The sequence below is a fragment of the Protopterus annectens genome, chromosome 3.part0, assembly GCF_019279795.1.
Source record: "Protopterus annectens isolate FY-2018-M chromosome 3.part0, PAN1.0, whole genome shotgun sequence".
Taxonomy (NCBI): Eukaryota; Metazoa; Chordata; order Ceratodontiformes; family Protopteridae; genus Protopterus; species Protopterus annectens.
The window spans coordinates 1,037,197,682-1,037,224,476 of NC_056731.1; positions in this window are offsets into that span (position 1 = coordinate 1,037,197,682).

The window sequence follows — 26,795 nt, forward strand, 5'->3', positions numbered from 1 at the left end:
AATATTTGGAAATGTGTTATAACCATCTAAATGATGAGATATTGTATGACAAGGTTCATGGTGATATGTATGAGCTGGCTATCTCTGAGTATGAACAACTTTTGCATAAAGGTATTAGACTAGGATATTTGGCTGATGATGTTAAAAAAAAAGTTTTGCCATTATAATGCTAGTATGGCATATTTTTACTGTGCACCAAAAATTCATAAAAAATTTACTAACCTACCAGGGCACCCTGTTGTTTCTGGAAGTAATTATTTTCTGCATAATATAGGATGTCTTTTGCATGAATTGATGTTACCTAAGGTATTGTTGTTGCCAGCTTATGATAAGGATGTATCAAATTTTCTGCACAAAATACAACATATAGGCTGGAATGAATATATGTACTGGATCACTCGATGTAAAAAGCCTATATAGAAATATTTACCATGAGTTTGGTTTGGAAGCAGTGAGATTTTTCTTGGGGCAAGGTCCAGCAACAGAGTATATAATAGAAATGTTACATTTTTGTCTTACAAAATTTTTTTTTGAATTCAGGGGTGAATTATTTAGACAGAAACAAGGCACAGCGATGGAGGTGGCATTTGGCCCCTCATATGCAAATTTAAGCATGGGTTTGTTTGAACAAATATATATTTACAAAATTTCATTTTTTTTCATCAACATGTTAAAAATTATAGTAGATTTATAGATGATTTGATTTTTCAATGTGAAGGAGGGGAAACAAAAATTGATGACTTTATATCTGAGTTGCAAATTAATAGATTTAATCTTAAATTTGAAGGCATACAAATTGGAAAAAAGGTATTGATTTTAGATGTGGAGGTAGATGTATCAAAAGGATATTTACATACTATGATACATAGAAAATTTGAAGATCAAGTTAAATATCTTAAGGCTACTAGTTGCCACCCTCCTCATACTATAGAAGCCCTTCCAATTGGTGAGTTTATTATGTTACAGAGACCGTGTAATGATATACAAGAATTACAACAGGAAACTCAAAAAATCTATAATATGTTCTACTCTAGAGGGTATAGTTAGCAAGTAATAGATAAAGCTTATTATAAAATGAACCTAATTGATATACAGGGATATAAAGGAAATAGAGAAATGAGAAACTATGATAGTACCATGAGAAGAAATAATTTAGAAATCTATTTCATCACACTATATAGTGTTTTTAGTGATAAGGTGGTTGAAATGGTTACATTTCATTGGAATTTTCTAAAAATACTAAGGAAGCAAAAGATTGGTTACCAGAAAACTTAAAAATTCCATATAAAGTAGGTAAAAGTATTACAAGTTTTTTTTAGTTAAAGGCAGGTTAGTTAAACTAGAACCTAAACTTTATGATACACCTAAAAGATTTGGTACTGAAATATGTGGCAAATGCAAAGCCTGTAAGCATATAGTACAGGCTTTGGCAGTATAAATGGGAGAAAATTTGATAATAAAGGAACTTTTAGATGTGATACTGAGGGCATTATATACATGCTGAAATGCCCCTGTAATAAATTGTACATTGGTGAAACGAAAAGACCCTTTAAAATTAGATTACTGGAACACATTAGGGACACTGAAAATATTAAGATGTCTAGTTCAGTAGCAGAACATTTTTATTATGTACATCAGAGTCAGTCAAAGGGATTATTAGGTACAATTTTAGAGAAAGTTGTAGATAATTATTTGTATAAGAATATTAAAAATGTTTTATTGTACAAGGAAGCAATTTATATTTTAAAATGTGACACTTTGGCACCACAAGGAATGACTGTAGATTTTAACTGGAGAGTTTTACTTTAAATAGTTTTGTATGTAATTGAATAATGAGAATATTGGTTAATTGGATTAACGAATGCATTATAAATATGGAGTGTGATATATGCTCAGTATTCTCCTGTGAAGGCATCAGCCGAGAGGAACAATAAATGCTGTTTTGCTCTTTTCTTGGACACTAGTTTGTGGTTTTATGCAAAAGTTTTGTGTCTGATGCGAAGGGTGCATAGCTACGTTAGTGTCTAGTATATATGCATTTGTGTTGTTGAACTGATAATTCTACCTTTCAGTTATATTTTCCTTGCCAAATGATACAGTGGATAGCATCATCATGTCAGTACTTTCTAGTGTATTCTCTTGTAAGGGTTGTGATGTCAGGAACTGCAATGTGTGTCATTACTTTATAACTTTTCTCTTTAATGTTTTCTAGTACATATGTATGGTGCATATCATTACATGCAGATCTCAGGATTGAATGACATCATTGTAGTCAAACCCATCAGAACAGTAATACAGTATAATGATCTCTTTTGCAGAAACCTCAGCAGACACATGCAGCAGCTGGACAGACCACATGGCTTTCTCATCAAGATAAGACAGGGCCTACTAACAATGACGTGATGTATTTGAGTAGATTAAAAGACATATCACTGTCATATGTCTGCTATCACATTACATTGTAACTGTTATTGTAAGTGTATTACTGTTAGTTTAAGCACTTGGGTTTCAGGCCAGTTGTCTTACATCATAAAGGTTTGTAGTCTACACTCTGGTGGTGGGAGAGGGTAGCCTCTGCCCTTATGAGCTGGAAATGGCTGGTTGAATGCTTATTGTGGTTGTTGTAAGTCTCTCTGTTATGGTTTAAGCACTTTAGGAAGGTTTGAGGCATAGACTCTTGTGGCAGAGGAGGAAGGCCTACACCATTCTAAGGTGGGAATTGCTATTTGAAGGCTTCAACAAACAACTCAGTGGACAGATAAAGTCTACCAAAGCCAAATTTAAGGTATGTTTGGCCTCCCAGGCCAAGGAGAACAACAAAGCATTCTTTAGCTATGTCTGCAACCTCAAAGGCAATACACAATTGGGTGCAGAGCTCATTGAAAATGCAGCCACCTGTACTGAGCTAGAAGATATAGCAAACCTCTTGGCTGATAAATTTAGCTCCAACTTTAGCTCCAACTTTATTCCTCTCTCCCCCTCAACCTTCCCTCAGGAAATATCATCAAATACAACTCCCCCTACTATCATTAGGGAACAGGTCCTTAATGCTGTCTCTAAGACAAGAACACTGCATCAATGGCCCCAGACAATATCCTAGGATGCCTTATAAATAGCATGAAACATGACCTATCAGGGTCTCTGGAATTAATGTTTAAAAGTAGCCTCCAAACAGGCTTCATGCCTCATGAATGAAGAAAGGCAACAGTCATCCCTCTGCACAAAGGTGGGCCATCTACAGACCCTGGAAACTACAGACCCATAAGTCTCACTAGTCTTATATGTAAAGCCATGGAAAGAATTATAATGGAGATGATCAATAGAGATATAGTAAACCTCTAGATACTTGACCCAACCCAGTTTGGTTTTGTAAAGGGCAGATCATGCCTACTCAACCTGGTGGACTTCTTTGAGAATGTCACCAAAGCAATGGATGAGGGCAACATCATTCACACTGCTTACCTTGACCTGGCCAAGGCATTTGACACAATACTGGACTTGAGCATTGTTGACAAACTCAGGAGGTTAGGCACAAACCCAAATGTCACCCAGTGGATAGCCAACTGTCTCACAGACAGGACCCAGGAAGTTAGAACTGGGCAGTCCACCTCTACAAAGAGGCCAGTCACAAGTGGAGTCCCTCAGGGATCAGTCCTTGGACTGCTCCTTTTTGACATTTACTTCTCAGAAGTCAAGGCCAATGGCAGTGGTCTCTGGCTGACTAAATTTGCAGATGATTGCAAATTAGGAGCTGTCATTGAATTTCACACTTACACAAATGTTCTCCAGGAGGGGCTGACACAAACAACTGGTGTCAGAGTCATGGACTAAAACTAAATGGCAAGAAATACATAATAGTATCCTTTGGGAAGTCATCCATACCTGGTAACTATTATATTGACAACACACCCCTTAGAATTGACCCAGTAGCCAGGGACTTAGGGACACACATGCAAAGTAATCTAGCTTTTGATCATCATGTGTCTACAGTGGTGAGGAGATTATTCTATATTGCACAACTTATAAACAAAGGTATGGCATCTAAGTCCAAGGAAGTCAGTGTTCCACTGTATTTGGCATTCATCAAACCTATTGTTGAGTACAATGCCACCTTTGGTATGTACCTAACCAGGCATATCCAGCAATTGGAATGTTCACAGAGGTTCCTTACTAAAAGAATACAGGGCATAAGTAATATGTCTTATGCAGACCACCTTAAGGCCCTAGCTCTGTATTCTGTCTCCTACAAGCTTTTGAGGGGAGTTCTATGCCTGACATACAGGGCATTGTCAGACCCCACTCTGATGGACCTCCTGCATATCCACAAAACAAACAGTACCAGAATTACCCATTCTAAAGACTTAAATCTTGCTGTAATATAAAGAGAACCTGCTTGAGAGATATGTATCCCAGAGACTACAGGCTCCCCATCCATGTGAACCAGAGTTCCTCCCTAATCAAATTCAAGTGCAACTTGGACAATTGGATTGGAAACCAGAAATTCATCCCTTGTTTGGCGCCTATGTCTTTTATGGACAGTGGTAACCTGTAATTGGTTCATCTCCCAGGCTCATGCTTACACTTATCAAGGGTATCAGAACTCATCAGATATTTGGGATGCATGGCTATGCTTAAAAAGGCCCTTGTGGTCATTAGCCTAGTAAACAACTATGAACCTATTGTGTCCGTTATTCTGAAAGTGTCATAGTTGTGGCTTAAGCACTTGTGTTCCAGACCACTTATTTTACACTAGGAAGGTCTGTTGGCTGCACTCTTGTTGGAGTATTCTACTGGATTACTGCTTTATCTAAAATGTTTGTTCTTTTGTTGTGATTGTGATTTTATGCTCTTTGGATTTCTAGGAATTTTGCATTTTATAGCATAGGCTTGATTCAGGCTTGCTGAATCTAGATTGTTTTGTATCATTGGAGCACTAAAACCAGCCCTCTTACTTAAGACATCTGCACTCTTGTGGCAGAACAGTCCAGCCAAGAACCCATCTGACTTGGGGATTGCTGGAATATGGCTCACTGCTGGCCTTTCCCTTGTTTTACTTGTTGAAAATAATTTAATTTTTCTTGTATTCCTGTGTTGTGCTTTGGAGTGTTTGCACTCAGTTTACCATAGCTTGTCAGAGCTTGCACTGCTGCCTTGAGAGCAACTCAGGTGTGCATTGTGAAACACTGACACATTTTTGTAACCCTAGCCCTCCATGGAATACACACATTGTGTTAGTATTACACCAAAACATGGTCCATCTAGCCCACTTCCCACTAATTACTATAGTATATACCTTCTATAATGGATGGACAGTTTCTCACCATGTCTGCAGGCTGCCTGATTTACATGGGCATCCTGAGGCAACAGAGCAATTGTGTCATGTATACTGACAACCAGTTACTGCTAAAACAAACTAATACAACATGTGAGAGTTGTATCTATACTATGAATTCAGAATCAGTTCTCTCACATAACAACAAACCAGAAATCAAACATGTTGTCAGCACACACAATTCACCAGTTGCACATAAGCTCAGAGCACATAAACCCACATAAGCAGAGGTACTCACTAGAAACCTAATTAAAGATTGGAGGACTCCCAAGCGCAAACCTACTGCACACAGTGAAGATCCAACAGTATCCATTCCACATAATAATACATGGGTCAACTTTGCTTTGTCAAAAGCCCATATACTCGAACGCTATATTCCTGAGGCGAACATAGTGAAAACTGAAATCCTGAACCACACAATTTTTCCCAGGGCAAGTAAACACTTGTCAAATGTGGGGAAATATGCCCTTTTCCCCACTGTAGTGTGATCCCAGAGTTGGTATATATAGTTGGGGGGTGGAGGGGAAAACTTCCCCATCTAGGTGGGTTTAGATATTATGGTGTATTTTTGTGAAGTTTTGGGCAAGTGTTTACTTGCCCTGGGAAAAATGCACAGTTCAGGATTTTAGTTTTCATTATTTTCATCTCACAAAAATAACATTCAAGTATATGGGCTTTCAAGCATGCAGATTAGATCCTAATACACACAGCAATGTCTCAAACAATAAGCCCCTCAGGCAAAACACCTCAAAACCAAATGTCTTACTCATAAGTGACTCCACAGTGAGACACACAGATGCCCCCTCACCAGGCTGGACAAGGAGGAGGTCACAGTCTGTTAGGTGCCAGGGTACATCAGATCACACACACTTTTAAGTCTCTCAACAACAAATACCATTATGACTCTGTCATAGTCCATGTTGCACTGAATACCTGGAAACATACCTCACTGTACTATATGAAGTACAATGTCAGAACAACTAAAGTCCCAACATGAAAGAATACACCACAGACAAATTGAAGGTTATGCTGTTTAATGCAAGGAGTGTAAATTATAAATTGCACTCAATGGAAGAATTCCTTACCTTGGAAGATGCCCATGACTGTGCAGTCACACAGACATGGTCCAAGGCCACAAAGAGCACCCTGGCCATGCAGGGATACAATTCCTTCCATATGTTCATATATCAAAGTGAGCATGAAAGAACCAAAGGCAGAGGTGTATACATCTTCATTAAAGTCAAATGCACTGCAAGACCGGTCAAAGAGTATGACTCTGTGCAATACTCCAAGTCCAACTAACTGTATGTAAAACCCCCTTCCATACCATTAATAGCTGCAGGTCCCCCACCATGAACCAAAAGGCAACTCTGCATACTTGTACCTAACTGACTCACTCACTAGACAGCCAAACACCTTGGTCATGTGTGATTTTAACTATTCTTCCATCAGTTTGGAGTCATATGTGTGCACAAAGACACTCACCCTAAGTTTCCTGGACTTTGTTAATACACATTAAGTGTAACAGATAGTCTACACCCCCACAAGGTACTTGAATGTCTTAGACTTAGTATTGACCAACTATGGAGAAAGGTAGCCTATTATGTTTTAGCATGTGTATTTGTAAATGGGAGTATAGATATATATCAATATATGTAAAGTATAATGTTTATGTTAATATAGTTTGATTACTTTTATATGAATGTAACTTTGTCTATGTCACATATGATAATTCAGTAAAGGCGTTTGAAAAAAAACAAATAGTGGTTTTTGCACTAAGCCCTGTGTGTTGACCTCCCCTGGCCAGTTCAGATCACAATTCAGTCTCATTCACATTCACAATCATACGTGACACACCCTCAAGAGCAAAAAGGATGAAACATTTCTCCAAAGCAAACTATAGACTCCTAACCAATGCCATAAAGAGATGTAAACCCCCTGCTACCACAATCAACAATGACTGTTATACAGAGGTGTACACAAATGGCCTGTAAAATAGCTATACAAATGTATAGAATTGGCTGAACATGAATGGATCAAAACAAGTTCCTAATAGAAAACAAGCATCAAGCATGCATAGGTTATACAACAAGTAAAAGAAAGTAATGTCCAAGAACAAGAGGGAAATGATTCAGCAGAGGAAGGACACAATACACTGCTTGAACAAGGAAATTAGCTATCTTGAAAACTTTTCTAAAGCCATTCACAAACCTAAAGTAGCATCCCTTGCTAAAGATATTCAGGAGGCATTCTTTAGCTACGTCAGACATCTAAAAGTGAAGGCCCAGCTTTTGTGCCCAACTAGTAGTGGATGGTACCACTCATACTGACCCTGAGGACATCAACAACCTGCTAGCAGGCAGCTTGGGGTTAACTACACCCCCTCTCCCCACCAGACATAGTTCAAAGCATACTTGTCACCAGTCCTCTACCTAGTAACCTCTTATGAACCTAAGGTGATGTCTTCCTGGGATCCAAGCCTGTGTCTGATCCTGGTCTGGTGGGATGGTTGTATATGCAATAATGTGATATAGATGATTACATCAGTATTGTCTGTTGACCATATGGTGATAACAGTGTCCTGCATGCTGGTGTAAAATGAACACTCTAATGTCAAGTAACATCTGTTGCACACACAGCCACACACTTGACAGCATTTAAAACAGAACTCCTACCTTTGTAAGTACACACACCACAGAACACAGTACTATACACAAACACCACAGCACATGTCTGACATTTACATGTCTGCAGGTCAGCTTAGACTGGATGAGATCAAAAGGACATGTGGGAAACAAGAGGTTGGGGGTCTGCATGAAATGGATGTGTAGGCTTCTGCAAGTATGAAAAGACTTGCAAGCCAAACTAATGCAAAAGTAACTGTAGGATAGCACATCTACTCTGCTGAATAGACACACACACACACACACACACACACACACACACACACACACACACACACACACACACACACACACACACACAGTTGAATGTAGTGAGAACAGAACCCCTACCTACGTATACAGACTACAGAGCTCAGTATTATGCAAGTACCACAGCATAAGTCTGACTTCTTCCATGTATGGGACATTTTTTTGGGACAGGTTCCCTATTTTTCTTCTTTTTTTTTTTTTGTAAAGACAGAGAAAAATGTTGGGGAATGGACACAGGTATGTCTGAGCCAGGTAAGTTGGCAAGGTGAGGAAGCAATTGCTGACAGACAATACATACAAAGGGGTGGTGAAGAACATAAGAGGTGGGTGAACACCATGGTTGGGGTAAGCGTGTGGACCTCACAAACCCATGGATGTCAAACTGGGTGACAGTGAGAATTGAGTCCTCACCCACTGGACTGTCATCACTGTCATCTCACTGCACTGATGGCTGCAGTGTCTGACATCTGCATCTCCTTGTGTTATTCAGTGCAATGATGGAGAGCCATGTTTCCATCTGGCATAGGTGGGCACCCACAGCGTGGCACACAATACTATGCACCATCCCTGGCAGTTCTTCTTCTTGAGTAATAAAATCAACCCCTCTGCCACTGCTCCTGGAGGGAACCACAGGCCTGTCCTCTGTGGCAGAAGTACCTGAGGGGCCAAGTAGTCCAGGGGCAGCGCAATGGGTGCTACCAGGTTGTGGCTCAGACATGCTGGGCCTTGAAACATAGCCAGTGGAGTGGGTGTAGGTGAATCCCATGTGCAGGCCTATACCACTGTACTGTGGGGGAAAGAAAAAAAATAAAAAATAAAAATAAATAAAAAAAGAGAAAAGTAAGATTTGGGGTTAGAGATTGCACTAGTTGTCTTATTTGCTTATTTAGGCTGAGGAGGGTGGTTTTCCATTTCTGGGTTCTCATTTTTGTATTTGTAGATAGCAGCTTCTTTTGCTCACTGAATAACTTAGTAGTGACAGATGTGTGCCTGTTTAGGACAAGATATAGTGTCCCACGGGCTGGTGTAAAAGGCTCACTCTAAAGTCCAGCAATAGCTCACAGAAATGCACACACACACACACACACACACACACACACACACACACACACACACACACACACACACACACACACACACAGCAACCCCCATTTGACTCCACTGAGAATATAACCCCTACCCATCTAAGTACACAAACTACAGAACACAGTACTTAATGCATGTGCCACAGCTCAAGTCTGACTTGGAGTGTGTCAGACAGCTCTTTATAGATGATGACATCAACAGTGTTTGTTCAGGGCAAGATAACAGTGTCCCACAGGTTGCTGTAAAAGGTTCACTGTAAAGTCCAGCAACAGCTCTTGTACACAAATGCCCAAACTTACCCCCCATTTGACTGCAGTGAGAACAGAACCCCTACCTTTTTAAATACACATACTGCAGAACACAGTACTTAACATATACACAATGGCGCAAGTCATATTTTGTCAGGACTGCTGGTGAACTTATAGTAGATGAAATTGGCAGGCCATGTGGGATACAAGAGTTTGAGAGGCCTGCATGAAATGGATGTGTAGGCTTGTGCAAGTCTCAGAAAACTGGCAAGCCATGCCATTGGAGAAGAAACTGTGGGATACACATGTCTGCTCTTCTGTGTAGACACACACAAACTTGATTGCAATGAGAATACTACCCCTACCTATCTAAGGAGACAGACTATAGAACACAGTACTTATTGCATGCACCATGGCACAAGTTATATTTTAATAGTACTGCAGGTGAACCTATAGTAGATTACATTGACGGGCCATGTGGGATATAAGAGGCTGGGAGGCTTACATAAGTACATTGCTTTATACTGTCATCTAAGGCTAGTAGCGCAATAGCAATAGGCTGTTTGGAAGTCTGTGTAACAACACATGTACCCTTACTGAGCATACTTGTCTGTTTGGGTTTTACAGAGTGGCCATGTTCATGAGTGAGCAGACAACATTATGTATAACACTTTGTATTGTGGTTGATATATGTGTGGAAAAAGTAATGAGAAACCAGGGATGTAGTGGTTGTTTGATGTGTTTTTTTTGGGGGTGACAAATGGATATATTGTAAATATATGACATATAGTTATATTGTGCCCTTAGTTTACAATGCTTCCATATGTAGTTTTATGTCATACAAAGGAAATTGACAATAAACAGCAATGATATCATATATACAATTCTATAATGCAACAGACTTTGCATATGTGTACTGGTTGACAAAGTGAACACGCATGTGAGAAAGGCCTGTTTGCATGCATGGAAGCATGAGCAAACATGAGGTGCATTGATAATACTTGTTACTATAGCCCGATCCCATCTGTACTCCAGGCCAGCTTTTCATGATCTCTAAGAGCATTAATTGAAATTATCCATTTTCGATTTTTGGGTGTCTACTTTCTAGAAATTTGGTTTTCCCTTGTTTTGGCAATGTTGCGCATTGCCTAAATAAGTTAAGCTTAGACAAATGTTTTTTTTTCGGGTGGTGGCACATCGCACAAAACTGGAATTCAAAGAAGATAAATTAGAAAAGATAATAAAACTAAGGAATACATACACAAAATCTGTAAAAGCACAGTAAAACTTGATAGCACACATCACAAGTTTCCACATTCATCAGGATTTTAATCCTCACAATACAGTTTCAGAAAACCGGAGGGATGCCTTAGTCCTCTTGGCCACACAGTCAGCTTTCTGTCAAGGAAATGAAAAGTCATTCTTAACATAATCAACTTCATCATAATGCACACTGCTATCAAGCCAGGAGCTGTGATTTGTACATTTAATTCTCTTTACTATATTTGGCCATAGGGCAGTTAGTGATCACACAACCTGTCATAATTATGCTTACAAATATACAACAGCTCTTTGTTACCTTTCTGTGTTTCTTGATCATTCAACAGTTATCTAACACATGCAGTGTGTAAGCCTTTCTATATCATTGGCCTTAACATGGGAGAGGATACTAAGTGGGAATAATATACATGCAGTTGCCAACAAATGAAGTCCAGGTTGGATGGCACAAACACACATATACTGTTCTTTTGTGGGTAGCATAGCTATGTTAATGTAATGGCAAGAACATGGGTATACTCCTCTTTTAGGGGGGGCAAAGTTCAGTTACTTTATGACACAAACAAGTCTGAAGTCTGAAACTGCAATGTGTATCATCACTTTCTAACTTCTGTTTTAAATGATTTACCAGCACAAAGGTATGGTGCTAAACTGAGGCCATGCAGGGAACATCAGAATTCTTCAGAGGTATGACTGTGTGAATCTTTTATACATGAGGACTACTAATTACTAATGGACAAATATAAATAAAATAAGTGTCTGGTGTCATATGTTGAGTTACTTTCTGTACAAATCCACCACTATTTTCTTGTTTGCTTGCTGTACCAAGTTATGAAATAGAAGTATATGCCATGATATTATTAAAGAATACACTTTAGGTTCAGGACTTACCTTATAAATGCTACAGTTAACATACCTTTAGTTCAGGGCTGACTCTGTCTGATGCAAGCAGTACACAGCCAATATGTGGGGAGGTAAAGGTTGTGTGAGTTGCCTGGCATAAATTTTACTGGGTTCATGTCATTTGATCGACAGTTCACTTCACTGACAGTTCATTTCACTGACAGTTCATTTCACTGACAGTTCATTACATCGACAAGCATTTTAGGTGGGGGGCTTCACCCCCCCCACACCTCCCAATGTGGGGGGCTGTGCCCCCCACACCCCCGCTAACTATATATATCAACTCCAAGGTCGCACAACATTGGAGAAGGGGGCAAATGCATGTCGATGTAATGAACTGTCAGTGAAATGAACTGTCAGTGAAATGAACTGTCGATCAAATGACATGAACCCATTTTACTATATGTATGTGAGTAGGAGAAAGGTATTAGGTCCCAAGGTGATCAGTGAATGTGCCAAAGCAAAGGTATACTGAGCATGCCTATGCCTGCCTAAAGGTACAGCAGCTGGGGGTTCCTCCTCTGAGTCCTCCTCTGACTGTGGCTGTGGTGACTTAGGCATTCGTAGGGGGATGTGTGTCCCTTCCCATTTCTTATCCTGCTGCAGCTGTTTCTGCAGGATAAGATTGTGATATTTGTGTACGTATGCATCGATTATATGGCAGGGCTCCACTGGATATATCTATGCACTAGAATCATGACTTCAGAAGCTCAAACACACACTCTATGATGTTTCTCGTTTGACCATGTGTTTCATTATGGCAATCTTCTGTGGGTGTGCATGCACTTCTGATGGGTGTCATCAGCCATGGTTCCAGTAAATGTGGAATGTTCCCCCTAGCAAATATCTGGTACAGCTATGATGTGTGTCAGATATGGGAGCCATGATAACTGCCAGGGTTGCCAGCACACACATTCAAGATAATTCCCTGAGCTTTACAAATGACTTGTCAGTTGATGGAGTGGAATCCCTTGTGGTTAATGTAGATTCTATCCTGTTCACCAGGTGGTGCCTTAATGTGTACATGAGTACAATCTATGGCATCCAGTGCTTCAGGGTAGTGCGCTATATGGTAAAACAGTTGCATATTGCTGACCCTCTCTTCAGAAGTGTGTGGGGGGGGGGATATGTGCTCAGTGGTATGTATGAGCATTGCATCCAGAAATTGGTACAGGAGCCTAGATGCTGATGCCTGTGACACACCCATCGTGTCCCCAGTTGGTCTTTGAAAGGTACCAGTAGCTAATATTCTTAGAGCTACACATAACTTAGCTTCCACTGGGATGGGTTCCGCTCAGTTGGCTCTGGCTCTGAGTTGAAGGCAGTAGAACTCACAGAGTTCTTGTAATGTATCCATGTCCACCCTGTAGCATCCTACAATCTCCAACTCATGTAGCACCCAGAAAGTTACCCAGGACCTGACCTGAACACTCTTCTACCTCTCCGCCTAGGCCTATTGTCATCAGCACCAGCAGCATTGGATTCGGCCTTTAGCATATGCAGATGTAGAATAGCTGCAGTAGCCCCTAGCATTGTGTCAGTTAAAATTTCCTTGTCTCTTTTCCAATGGTATTGAAGGATAAAGAAAAACCAGGATGTAGGCTACATGGATACTTTATACATTGTTGAATAGCTCCAATGTGTTGGATTGGTTGATTAACATGCAATTCATCTGTTTATGCTATAACTTGCATCACTGAAACACACCTGTTACTTACTCATTAGTGCGCTATGTGCAGCTATATGCACCTTCTTGCACCTCCGTGTACCTTCACATAAATAAAGTAGGCATAGGCAAAATTGATATTTCCTCCATTCACAGTATATCACACAAACATCGACCAAAAAAACTGAAGGAAAGGTTGCACACCATGTAGTCAAACCCAGGACCAACTATACTCCAGCCCTAACACATACATGTGCTGCCAAAGGAATAATTGCATAACAACACAGAGAAACCTACCATTCATCCCTCTGTTTCTCATGGTTGCACTAAGCCCCACATCGCCCAAACTGGCAAAAGTGAAAAAAAAAATGTAAACCAGACAGAGACCGCACTTTTTATCAAACAAATAATGAAGATGACTCAGAACTTAGGAACTGTGCACTACTTACATCCATTTTCACCATTCACAGCCCTACACGTTCACCTCTACAAGTGTAACCTGACATACCCCCCTGATGTCACCATTCACTGTTGCCATGCATTCAGCACGAACACCATGGAAGTGCCTACACAAAGTGAACATCCCTAAACAGTTAATCTTTTTTGACATTATAAAATTCTAATGAGTTTTGACCTCATTTATATCTTCATCATAATGACAGTCCAGAATGTACACAGCTAGTAACCATGTAGGCAGGGAAACTGCATGGGAGCCCAATGCTGTAACAGAGGAATACTGTAATCCATCAGCTACATTCTGCATATGCTTACATTACAGTATAATACTCTGTTTCATGGAGGTTTACACATTTTAGCAGCATGCATTACTTAAAAGTATATTCTTCATTTGGGGGTGGGGGAGCGAAGCTGTATTTATGTCATGGCACTTAAAATGCCATTATTATGCTTGTGTCATTTGTTTTCTCACATCCACCCTGTGTAATTAGGTCAGAATATGTGTGGTGTTACATGTTAAGGGCAGTTCTGTATCAATATAAGAGCTTTTACTTGCTCTTGTTTCTGTGTAGACTCATTTCCGTGGCTATATTTGGAAAGTTTTGAAATACATGGCCAACACGAACACAGAGTCTCTACAGTTGTTTTACAGGTTGTTGAATTGCTCCAATATGATTATTTGCTTCATTAGCATAAAATTCAGCTACTTATGCTGTAATTTGCATGCCACAAAAGTTTCCGTATGCCGCTGCAAGCTGCTACATGGACTTTACTGAATCTAAAACTTTTTGAGGCCATGTGCACACCACACAGCAATGCTCACATGGTTAAATTATTGTGTAAGCTTTATTGAATCCCCTTGCCTATGTAAACACTTCCAAGCAAAGATACTAAATCTTGAAGGCTTTGTTGCATATTAGGGATATATATATATATATATATATATATATATATATATATATATATATATATATATATATATATATATAAAGAGAGAGAGCGAGAGAGAAATAAATACATATATATCCATTATTTTTTTAATTGCTTACACAATCTATCTCCCAATCCTTTCTATCCTTCTCTGATTGATTCTTATATTTATCATACAATATTTTGTATGCTCTAATAATTACTCCTTTTTTAACAGCATCTTCTATTCCAGAGTCTACCAAAATCCCTACTAGCATTGGTCTTTCATTTAGGATTCCCCTATTTCTTTCTTTCTCTTTGCCTATACTCTGATATCAATCCCTGATAGGGAAGGCATTCTGTAGCCTATAGTCCAAATAGTTTTTTTTTGTTTTTTGTTTTTTTTTTAGCTGTTGTTGCTTGTTTTGCTTGAGCTGTTTTTTTTAGAACATTGACATGCAGATGAGGCTCTTGCAACATTCTTATTAGTTATTGATATAAGTAGGGAGTGGGCATTTTAAGGCTGTATTCTGAAGTAATCTGTCCTTTGTGTTACTGAGGCTCTGCCAGTAAGATATGGTAGGGGTTTTCCATTTAGAAGTTTGCAGAACAGGATGCCTAAAATAAGGAATGGGTTTTCTTGGACTGGGAGCCATCAGGCTTCTTTAAGACTGAGCAGTAGTGTTCATAGATTTATAAGTTCATAGGGTATTGGATCTGATGGGACAGCTTAAGCCTAGCCATGCTTCCTGTTTGCATCCCAACTGAGTTATCACATAGATGTTTAACTGTATTTGCCATAGCTATATTTAAAATACTTTTCATGTGTAGTGGATTATTGTGTTTGGGTTTTGCCTTTAGAGCGTTAGGGGTCCTTACTGTAAGGTACGGCATTTAAGCACTGCCTTTGTCCAATAGGATGGCATGCTTCTCAATCTCTTAGCTCAAGAAATCTTGAAATAAACTAAAATAATTTGGTAGGTACACATGCTCAAAGGTAGAGAGAGATTTTAAATATTGCTGTAACTAATAAAGAAATTGCTAATAAATAACTTTAAATTCAACATATCCTGGATTGGATTTTTTTTTACTTGATTTACTAAATTTAAGAGATTTATTTTAAGTTTTAAACAGTTAATACCAGTAATAAGTTCATATTGTTTCAAACATGGGGAGCATGTTTGTATAGTAATTCCACTGAGAACACCTGGTTGAAAGTATCTCACAGTATTTGTTTTTTTTTGGGGGGGGGGTAAGTTTGTGACATTTGGCTTACTGAAACTTTGAGGGACGATATTGATCTTATAAACTTAGAAAGCTGCAAAAATAACATGACATTTTCTAAAGGATATAAAGTTTGAAACTCAAATGTATTTAATTTAATTCCTCAGTGATCTGCCAGAAACCACAAATTTTATGAGAAACAGCCAAAAATATTAGGCAAAAATCTGGACAGTTTGTGAAAATCTAGACAGGCAAGAGGTATGTAGGAGGATAGGTGTTAGTACTCTGGCATTATTCCCATATGTCATCCCCTGGTCCAAACTATGCTTAAATATTACCATGGAAGGACTTTGTTTTATGCATATGGGGAATGTGTTCCATAGTAGTGGTATCATTTGGGCTATGTACCTGTCCCTCCAGACCATTCTGTTTATGTTGAAAAAGAGGCTTTGGTTTCTGGACTGGAAATTTGTAATACCATTTGTCTTATGGATGTGCATCTGGTCTGCTAGTAAAGGGTCTGAGCATGCCTTATAAACTAGGCATAGCTTGCCTTTTAGTAGTCTGCATGAGACTGAGTATAGACACAGGGCTTCGATGCAGTCCATGTAGGCCATAAGCATTAGGCTCACTATTCTTTTTGTAAGGAACCTCTGTGGACCTGGACAGGTACATACCAAAGGGGGCATTATACTCTATGATGACCCTAATTAGAGCTAAAGTGTAACAGTGACATCTCTGGACATAAATGCTATTCCTTTATATATAAGCTGTGCAATATGGAAGGACTTCCACACAGCAGTGTACTATACAAATAAAATCCCCATATTTGAGTCAAAAGCTAGGTCACTGTAAATGTAAATGCCCATACTCCTGACTGCTGTGTCTACTGTTAGAGATGTATTGCCAATGTGATAATTCACACTCACAAGGGTTATCAATTTATGAAAGAACACAAAAATGCATTAATTTGGCATTTAGTTTTAGTCCATGACTCTAACACCAGCTATTTGTTTTTCAACAAGTCCTCCTGCAGGATGGATGAATCTTTGAGGGATTCATTGAAAGCTTCCAGCTTGCTGTCATCTGCAGCCTTGTTCAAAGTAGGCTTTTGATGTTTGCTTTGACTTCTAAGAATAGATTACAAAAAAGAGCATCCCTGTGGGACCCTACTCATGGCAGATCTTTTTGTTGAGGAAGCAAAACTTATTCTGACTTCCGGTGTCCTTTCTGTGATCCAGTTTCCAATGCGTCATGTATTGTAGAGGTTTATACATAGTTTGGCAAGCTTATCCACATCACCAAAAAGAGGAACAGTGTCAAAGGCCCAGTACTGGTAAAGAGAGGCAGTTTGTTTACTCTCATCTCAGACATGACCTGCACAACACCAAATTGATATAGCTCCAGTGTCTGGATGTTTCTTATGTCCTTATTGATCAGTTCCATCATATGTCTTTCCATGGCTTTACATATGAGAATAGTCAAACTTATTGGATCATAATTGCCTGGGTCACTTGATGGCCCTCACTTATACAGTGATGTTACTGTTGTTGTCCTTCACTCACTTGGTAAAATGCCAGTTTGGAGGCTGAGGTTGAAAAGTGTTGTTAAGGGCATAGAAATATTGTGTCCCATGATATTTAGAATGCATCCTTGTATATTGAAGGGGCCCAGAGAAGACAAAGTATTTTTGGCCTTTGAAATACATCTAGGATATGGCCGTGTGTCATTGCTGGGGTTATATGGTTTTCTAATATTTATTGTGAGATAACTGGAAGGGAGGAGTTTGAGATGAAGTTGTCAGCTAGTAAGTGATGTCTAAGGACTAAGGTAATTCACCAGCATATCCTGTGGGATGTTGTTAGTAGTGATGAATGTTTTTTATTAGGGGTTGTGGTCATTAGAGGAAGGGCATACTCTAGATTTGCCATTAAAAACTCTTGCCCTATAGGTTATCTACCTGAACAGGACACAAAGTGGAAGATTTTCCATACAGCAAACAGAGTTTGATGATTTTTTTTTAATAAGTTGCTACAAGTTTAGATTTTCATCTAATCAGAGAACAATGTATTTAAAAGATGTCTACGTTTCTCTGGAATTTTTGTGATGATCTAGGAAGGCCAGATCAGGGAGATCAGATGTTATGTTTTGGTTGGAGCCAAATAGAATGATTTTGGTTCTGTTGGATCTAGAATTAACACCCATGTTCTTAGCATATCTTTAATGATGAGAAGATCTTGCTTGAGCTGCTATTCAATGATTTGCTGAAAGGAGCTAGCTCTGTATATGGCCATGTCATCTGCATAATGTCTGATGGGAAGTAGAGGATTGTCTATTCATGTAAATGGACAAGGGAAATGCTAATAAGTCTGAGCTCTATGGAACTCTTTCAATTGTTTGCTTTGGTGTAGGTGAATGAACTTAATTTGAAAGGGGATGTGTGGTAGGAAAAAAATTATGAAACTATTCATTGACTTTGTAGCTTATTCTATGGGTTAATAGGACTTTGTGGAGGTGCTGGAAGCCATGCATGTCAAAGACCATTTTAAGAGTAATGAAAACAGTTCCTTGAGAATGGCAACTTTTTGTATAGTAGGGAAGATGTTTTGTCAGAAACAGAAGTTGTAGATGTCTTTGAGTAAGTAGAGAATGTATTGCACACACATTTTCATAAATAAGGGTTTTGGGTCATTGGTGTCTCTTGGGTTATCAGCAGAATTTTTGATGTGAATCTGCCAATTTCTTTTGTTTTCATTGCTTTATAAGAGGATGGTGCATCACATTAGCCTTGGACCATTATGCTCAAGCGATAGAGAAATAGGAACTTCAAACAATGTTTACTGGGTTTCCTACAGACCTAGACTTACTGATGCCCCCTTTTAATAGGCTAAAATAAATCTAGTTGTCTGTCTAGTGTAATGCTGCATGAAGCCCTCACTCTTCAAGAAATGTGTCTCTTACATGCTGGACAAGCTGTCATAGACTTCAGTAAGTCACTTGCCTCAATACACAAAGAGAAACAACTCAGTATGTTTAAAGGGCTAAGGAATAATGGGTGGCAGAGTCATTGCAAAAAACTTACAGGGTGATGGGGAAACTATCAGAAGTAAGGGTGGTGACTAGCTTAGTACTAAAAGTCATAGCTCCTAACATATTAGTGTAAGAATACTGGACAAAGCCTGATAAAATGGGGGGACAAAGGCCCAAAAATAGGGGCATAGTTTAAATATTGGTGTTATAAACTGAAAAGGTTGCTAGAGTAACAGGATTTGTTTCGACATACATTTTCTGAGGGATATGAAGTCTGAAACTCACATGGATGTCATTATTTAGTGACTTCAATCCTCAGATCATCCTACTGATTTGCCAAAAAAAACACAAATTGTATGAGAAACAGACCAAAAATAAGATCCAAAATTCTGGACATTCTGTGAAAATCTGACAGTTGAGAGGTATCCTGCAAGGATCAGTTCTGAGGAATTCACTGTTCACCAAATGTGTTTCTAATATTCTGGAGAAAACAGCTAACAGAATGGAATTATCTGCAGATGACCCAACAATCAGAACCACAGTCCTGGACTGAGGAAAACCAAAAGATTGAAGTGGACATCCTGTACAGGTTGGTGGAGATGTGACAACCAAGATGCATGGAAGACTCTACATTTTCATTACAGCAATTAGACGATTATATATAAATATATATATATATATATATATATATATATATATATATATACTTAACCAAATGAAAATTATATACTTTATGTAACTTGTTATGTGGAGATTTTCTCCCCGGGCCTCCACTGATTACGTGCTCTCGAGCCCAGTGGACCTCCCCGGCCACCAAAGTGGAATAAATAAAATAATAATATATGTATATATATATATATATATATATATATATATATATATATATATATATACCATCATGTGCAATTGAGGAAGCATTAAGAAATTAACATGTTCGGCTGTTTTCTGCAGAGACATTATCCCCAAGATAATTTTGCAGAGACTTTATCCCCAAGATGATGAGGGTGTGCATCCACACTTCTGTTCTCTGGAAGAATAAATTTCAGAATAATTTCTGAAATTCTGTAGTTTCTACAAGGAAATTGATGTAAAACAACTGGAAAGCATCCAATGAAGGGATACAATAGTGACCAGTGTTATATTTATATTTATTTATTGACATTTGATTACCAGGAAAGTTCAAATTGGTAGGAGCCCATTTTTTGCAGAGGTCTGGGGAGAAAAGCTTCAAAGTATTACAAAACTTTTTAAGAACAACACTTTTACAGTCTTTAAAAATAATACAAAAATAAATACATTAATAATTATACCAAATTAGGCATGTTATGAAATTATTGGTTAAGAATCGATACAGGTTATATGACAATGATAGAGAAACTTTAGCCAGTTTATAGAGAAATTAAAGGTAAGTTAAAGGTAAATTAGTATAATACAAAACAAGAATTGCAATACAAAAGTGAGAGAAAAGCAGACTTATGTAATATTTAGTGAGAAAGCCAGGGGAGACAAATTGATAAAAGTAAGGACATGAGTGAAGAAGGGAGAGTAAGGAGATATAAGGTATGAATAATTATTTCTTCACATCTAGAGATATAGTTTATCCTGGTGTTAAGCAAGAACAAATCTATATTTTGGATAGGAAGTCTTTCAGAATGGTTTTGAAGGATAGAAGGGAGAGTATTAATCTGGTGGCTAGAGGTAAGTAGTTGCAGGCCTTAGCAACATGGTATGAGTATAGGCAATGCCCAGCAGATCTGATAGGTTTGTGGACAGGCAGGAGTTTTAGGTCATTGGATCATAATGACCAACTGAGTACATAGTTGTGTAGAATGTTATTTGGTGCTGGATAGATTCTGTTAATTTTACGGATGGTACGAAGCTCCGTATATGTTAGTTGATGGGGTGCTTTTTAGTGTTATACAGTGGTGGGTTCTGAAAGCGGTATTTACTGCAAATTTAGCAACTTTGTTACAGCATTGTTCATGTTTTGATTTTTGTAATGCCTGAAGGTTACTAAGGATGGCAGTGCCATAAAGAAGACAGGGGAGGAGCTAAATAATGGCAAGTGAAGCTTTAGTTTTATCAGTGAGAAAGTATTTGGCTCTATGAAGCATCCCTAGATTTTGATGACTTTTTCTTTTGCAATTTATGATTATCCATCAATGTTATGGATGGAATGATGGAAGAATACCTGCTTAAATTGCTGATCTTGCTATGGTTAGACATTATGAGAGAAGGGTGGTTATTTTATGTAATCACAAGATTCTTATTAGCAAACAAAAGCAGGAGGACTGAGGCATACAAGATGGAGGAATGCTATTAGATACATTTGGGGAGTACTCACTTAACCGCGGACCTCAAAATGTAGTTTTTCAGAAGAAACTTGTGAGCACATGAAGCAAATGACTTTGATTACAGCTGGATATGATTCTGCAGCATCCTTCAAAAGAAAACTGGACAGGTTGAAAAGAATGTCCAAAGAGGCAGAAACTACATGTAATGTATGGATGCCAAGCTTATCCTCTGATACAGGGAAAAAAAAAAAAAGATATATATATATATATATATATATATATATATATATATATATATATATATATATACATATGTATATATATATATATATATATATATATATATATATATATATATATATATAAACAGACTCTCTAAAGTGAGACCCAATAGTAACAGTGCTTAGGGTGCTTAATAATTGATAAACGCACTCTAGGTACTATTTTGATTGAGTTTCATGCCATAGATTAACAGCAGGCAGTCTTGGTCAACAATGAACAGTGACAAAAGGTAATACAGTTGGTTCTACCTGATGTCTGCATGTCTCAAATGTCCCAGAGTTTGTCTCATATTTTTGTTCAGTCTCTCATACATTTTTTATTTTCTGATAAATCAATGAGGATTACAGTCATGACAGAAATTAGAATGTTCTAAAGAAAATCCATAGTGATACAAAACTTGTCATTTTATTAAGATTTTAAGAAAATAAATGCATTATTTCAAAACTGCCTGTGATTTTATTGCTTTGACTCCATTACTTTTAAGGCTAGAAGTTGTGCTGCTGTATATATGACATTGCTAAATTCTTTTGGCTTTAAAAAAATAGTAAAACATTTTGCACTCCTAGACAATTTTTTTTGAACTACTAGCACATAAAGCAGATAAAACTCCGTGCACTACAATGAATTCTGATCAGGTCACTGATCATAAACTTTTACCATGTGTTCTTGACATGATTTGTTTTCAAGCAGAATTCCTGGCATCCATGTCTCAAACACATCATAATCCTTTATATTAGAGTTGTGCAGATAGGTGGACTAGACACATTGTTTTTTCTGCCACCATATTATGTAATATAATGTAATGTGAACCCTGGAGCATGACATCTGTGCTGGAAGTATTAGGAAAATGAGGATAAGATGGCCTTTAAAAAACAAACTGTTTGGAATTCTAAGGGGTTTCCAATTTTTTTTTATTCTGTGTTGTCAAGAATGCTAAGAGGGATAGCAGAAACTTAGATATATATGACTTTATGCAGATAATTAATTATGTAGTTGATTCTATCTGCAGAATTCCCAAGGAGATGTAAACCTAAATATTAAACAAAGTAAGTAATTTTATGTGTGGATCAGACACAGACGAACAATTTTTAACACCTCATCTAGAAACCAAGTCTTGGAAATACAGCTCTTCTTAAGAATAAAGCATTTGTATAATGTATCCTTTTCAAGTAGAGTATCCACATGTAGCTTAATATTCTGTCTAAGGGATGGCCACTAATAAAAATAAAAAGTATTTAATTGCAAAAGACAAACTGATACTCTGTCAAGAAACAGATAAAATGGGGGAAAATTACTGTTAATGAGAGTTAGATGGGGTATTATGCTGCACAAATTTTGGGTTCCCTTAAAATTACAAAATGAGTTAAAACTTTCATTTTAAAATGAAATCATACAAAACAACAGCCTCTGTCAAGCTGTTTTTTGGATACTATAAAGTATAAATAAGTACTTAAAGTGACTGTTCAGCAGAAATGATCAAAATATAGTAAAACATTATTGTTTATGCATTTTTGGTTGTGCTTCTCATTTACCTTTGATGTGGTGGGAGGGCAAATTGGGTTTCCTAAATATAAAAATACTTTTCTAACACAAAAGGTAATCATACTAATTTTAAGTGAAGAATCAGATGTACAAGTTATTTATAGGATGGATTTTTTTAGTGCTTTAATTTAAAAATGCACTTTCTTATTAGTTTACCTGTCCACTTCAGCAAGTCCTGAAATAAAATGTATTCAGCTCATGCTCTGTGTGGCACTCTTTACTAAACTATAACAAATTCACATGCCAATTACACCTGTCTCTTGTACAGATATTAGCACTAATGCTAGTTGTTGAATTGCTTGTCCTGCTTTATCAACTCTGACCTTTAACACTTCTCTACCCCTTTGAATCCACATTCGTTTTTTATTCTAAAGACTTTTTATTTATTTTATTTATTTGACATTTGCTTACTTAAAGGTCTGACTGTACTAGTAGCCCATTTTCAGCAGAGGCCCAGGGAGGAAAACTCCACTACAAATTAACAATTATAATAAATATTTGCTAAGTAATATCAAGAAGACGTGTAGAATAAACAAGGAACAGTATACAGGCGTATATATCTCCAGTACAAACAATACAAACAGCATACAACATACAACAGCTCCAATAAAAGCAGCAGGATCAAAATCCAAACATTTAGACAGTCATTTAACAATGACAGTATAAATAATCATGCATTGTTTGTAACAGTCAGAAATACAGGAGATAGGGGCAGAGCCTGAATGGCCCTCTGAAAGCATTAGAACTTTAGAGCTCAATAAACCAGTTAAATTAAACAGGAACATTTTGTTTTTTAGAGAAATAATAACAAAGACTTATAGAGAAACAGTCAACCTAAAAAATAGTAATTTTGGTGGACTTTCATCAAAATATTCCAGTCAGAAGAACTTGGAGAATATTTCAGTCTCTGAAAATGAGCAACTCAAGAAATTCACATCCTGATGCAGCCTTAAGAAAGGAAATCCAAATTATGTCAACTACCTTACAGGAGCTATCTTTGAAGATGGATGACTTTAAAGAAAACTTAGAGAATCTTAAAGCAAACTGCCAGAAACAAACTGATACTTTTAAGGAATTGTTACAACAGCACCAATCAAAAATAGTGAATATTAAAACCTCTCTAAATGACGTTGCTTGAAAACCATTTGCTGTATTCTTGATTCCCTTGGGAGGATATGGAGCGTGTATTGATGTTTTGGTTGTTGGGTGACTGGTGGCTTTGCTGATGCTTTTGTGAATTGAGGGTCTGCAGTTTCAGAGGACTGTTAGTGTTTTTTCTTCGTTTAGCAGCTGTCTGGATCTTGGTTTGCTTCCCCTTTGTTTTTTTTTTTGTTTTGTTTTTGTTTTATTTTATTTTTTCCTTTTTTCTTTGCTTGTTTGGCTGAATGGGGAGGGAAAAAGAAAAGGGAGGGAAAGTTTGCTTAATTGGGAGGCAGGAGTGAAGCTTTTTTTTAATTTCCAAGGCTCATGAGCGCTTCAGTCTGCTTCACCTCCAAACGGCTCTGTGAAGCTTCTGAGGTGATTCTCTGCAGACACAGCCATAATAAGTACAGTTAAACAGTTATTTGTGATTCCACTAAGCATTTCACAATAGAAATATGATATATAAGCCAGAAAATGAGTCATAAATATGAAGTCTGTAAGCATTATATCTTAAGTTTGCAAAAAACATTCTAACTTATTTTTAATAGCTATTTCTGTATTACTTTGTGCAATGAATATTCTTAATTCTTAATGGATTTAGAGAGAAGTATACTTTCAGCTTTATATATTTAGTTATGGCAAATGCAGTATTAGTTATGCATAATGAACATCTTACTGTGGTATCCATTCTTTCAACAACTTCAATATAATTACTAATACTGCTAACTGACTCAGTGCAATAAGCAAAACAGCCTTCCTTATAGATGACAACTTTTGAATTTATATAATATTTAAAATAAAAAGAGGTCGAAATTCTTTTGAAAAATTTATAGTTGATGAATATTGGACAAATTATCTGTACAATTATAATTGTTTTGTTAATCTCTTAATACAACTAATTATGTGCAAGTTTAATCAGCAAAGATGATAGAAATATGTATGTGTTGTAACTCTGATGTAATTGGTAGATTACATAATAATTGAAGACATTTGTTTAGATTGATTCCTTGTTCTAGAAACTTCTCCAGGTTATGTTGAATAATATGACATTACTTCAGACCAAATGCACTTCAAGCTGACATTAAAATAATAATATGCAGAAAATCAGCATGGATGTGACACCTAGAGGAAGTAACTTGTTACAACCTGGAGTAGAGTCTATTATAACTTTATACACAATAGTTCAGACCTTTTAACTACTAGGGAAATGTATAATATTGGAATTGAATATATTTTAACTCATTACTCCAGGGCTTGACTCTGCATAAGAATCACAATCTACAACATTAACCAATATTAATAAAGGACAAGTTATTAAATAATGTTTCTATATCTTTCAAAAAACAAGTTAATTTATACGATGCCTTATTTTCTAGTAACTGGACTAGCATGATTTGTGATATCTTAATAGGAGTCTATGGAATGTAATTACAGATATTAGTAAAACTTTAATTAAATAGACATTAATCAATGTGCTATGAAGTATAGTTTTCTGTATGAGTAATACCATTAGTGCAGCATCCCAAACAATACAGCCATATCCATTATGGAGAATATCTAGAGGAATATAGCAAGAACGCTTGTTCACATTACATAAACTTTAATTGTTAAGTAGTTATAACTACAACTAATGCTATTATCAAATTTTATGGACAGTAGAACATTATAAGACTAACTGAGTCAGAGTTCTTAGAAAGAGAAATATATATTTCTTTTTTTTTGCACTATTTATGTATCATTAATACCATTCATAGAACATAGACATTTTATCTTTACAAACTATTCTCCCCGTATTAGTATAGTTTATGGAGCTCAGACGTTTATGTCTGTTAAAGGTATGAGTAATAATCTAATATACTTATTTTTATCTATTAGATTAAGAATGATTTTCATTCCATGTCTAGAGTGGAATTCACTTATATCATTTGTTGTCATGTTTATCTTGATATCATATAAAAAATGTTCTTTTTAAACCTGCCCAAAATAGTACTCTTTTGATATTTATAATAGGGAAAAGTTTAACAATCTGCTTTAAATACTTACACATAAAGACAAAATTTGCTATTATCATAGTATTATATTAAACAGTCAAAAAAAGGTAAAAAGAAGAAAAGAAAAGGAATAAAATCTTATCTTTTTGTCAATAATCTGATACAAATTTAACCTTACTATCCTATAATACCAATGTTTTAAATAACTCAAGTAAAAGATCAAACTTATTGAAATATTTAAAATTAAAAAAAGCTCAGGTAGTCTTCCAGCAAGAGACGCATTTCAAAACAACTGATAGTTATTCTTGGAATCCTAAGGATTATTTAATCTTAGCTCAATCTACTCATAAGACAAACACTAAAGGTGTAACAATCTTATGGAAAAAGAATATTATAATGCCAGAAATCATTTAGAAACATGAAGACAAAGAAGGTCTCATGGCTTTCGTAGTAATCAAATTTAAAAACAGAATATGGA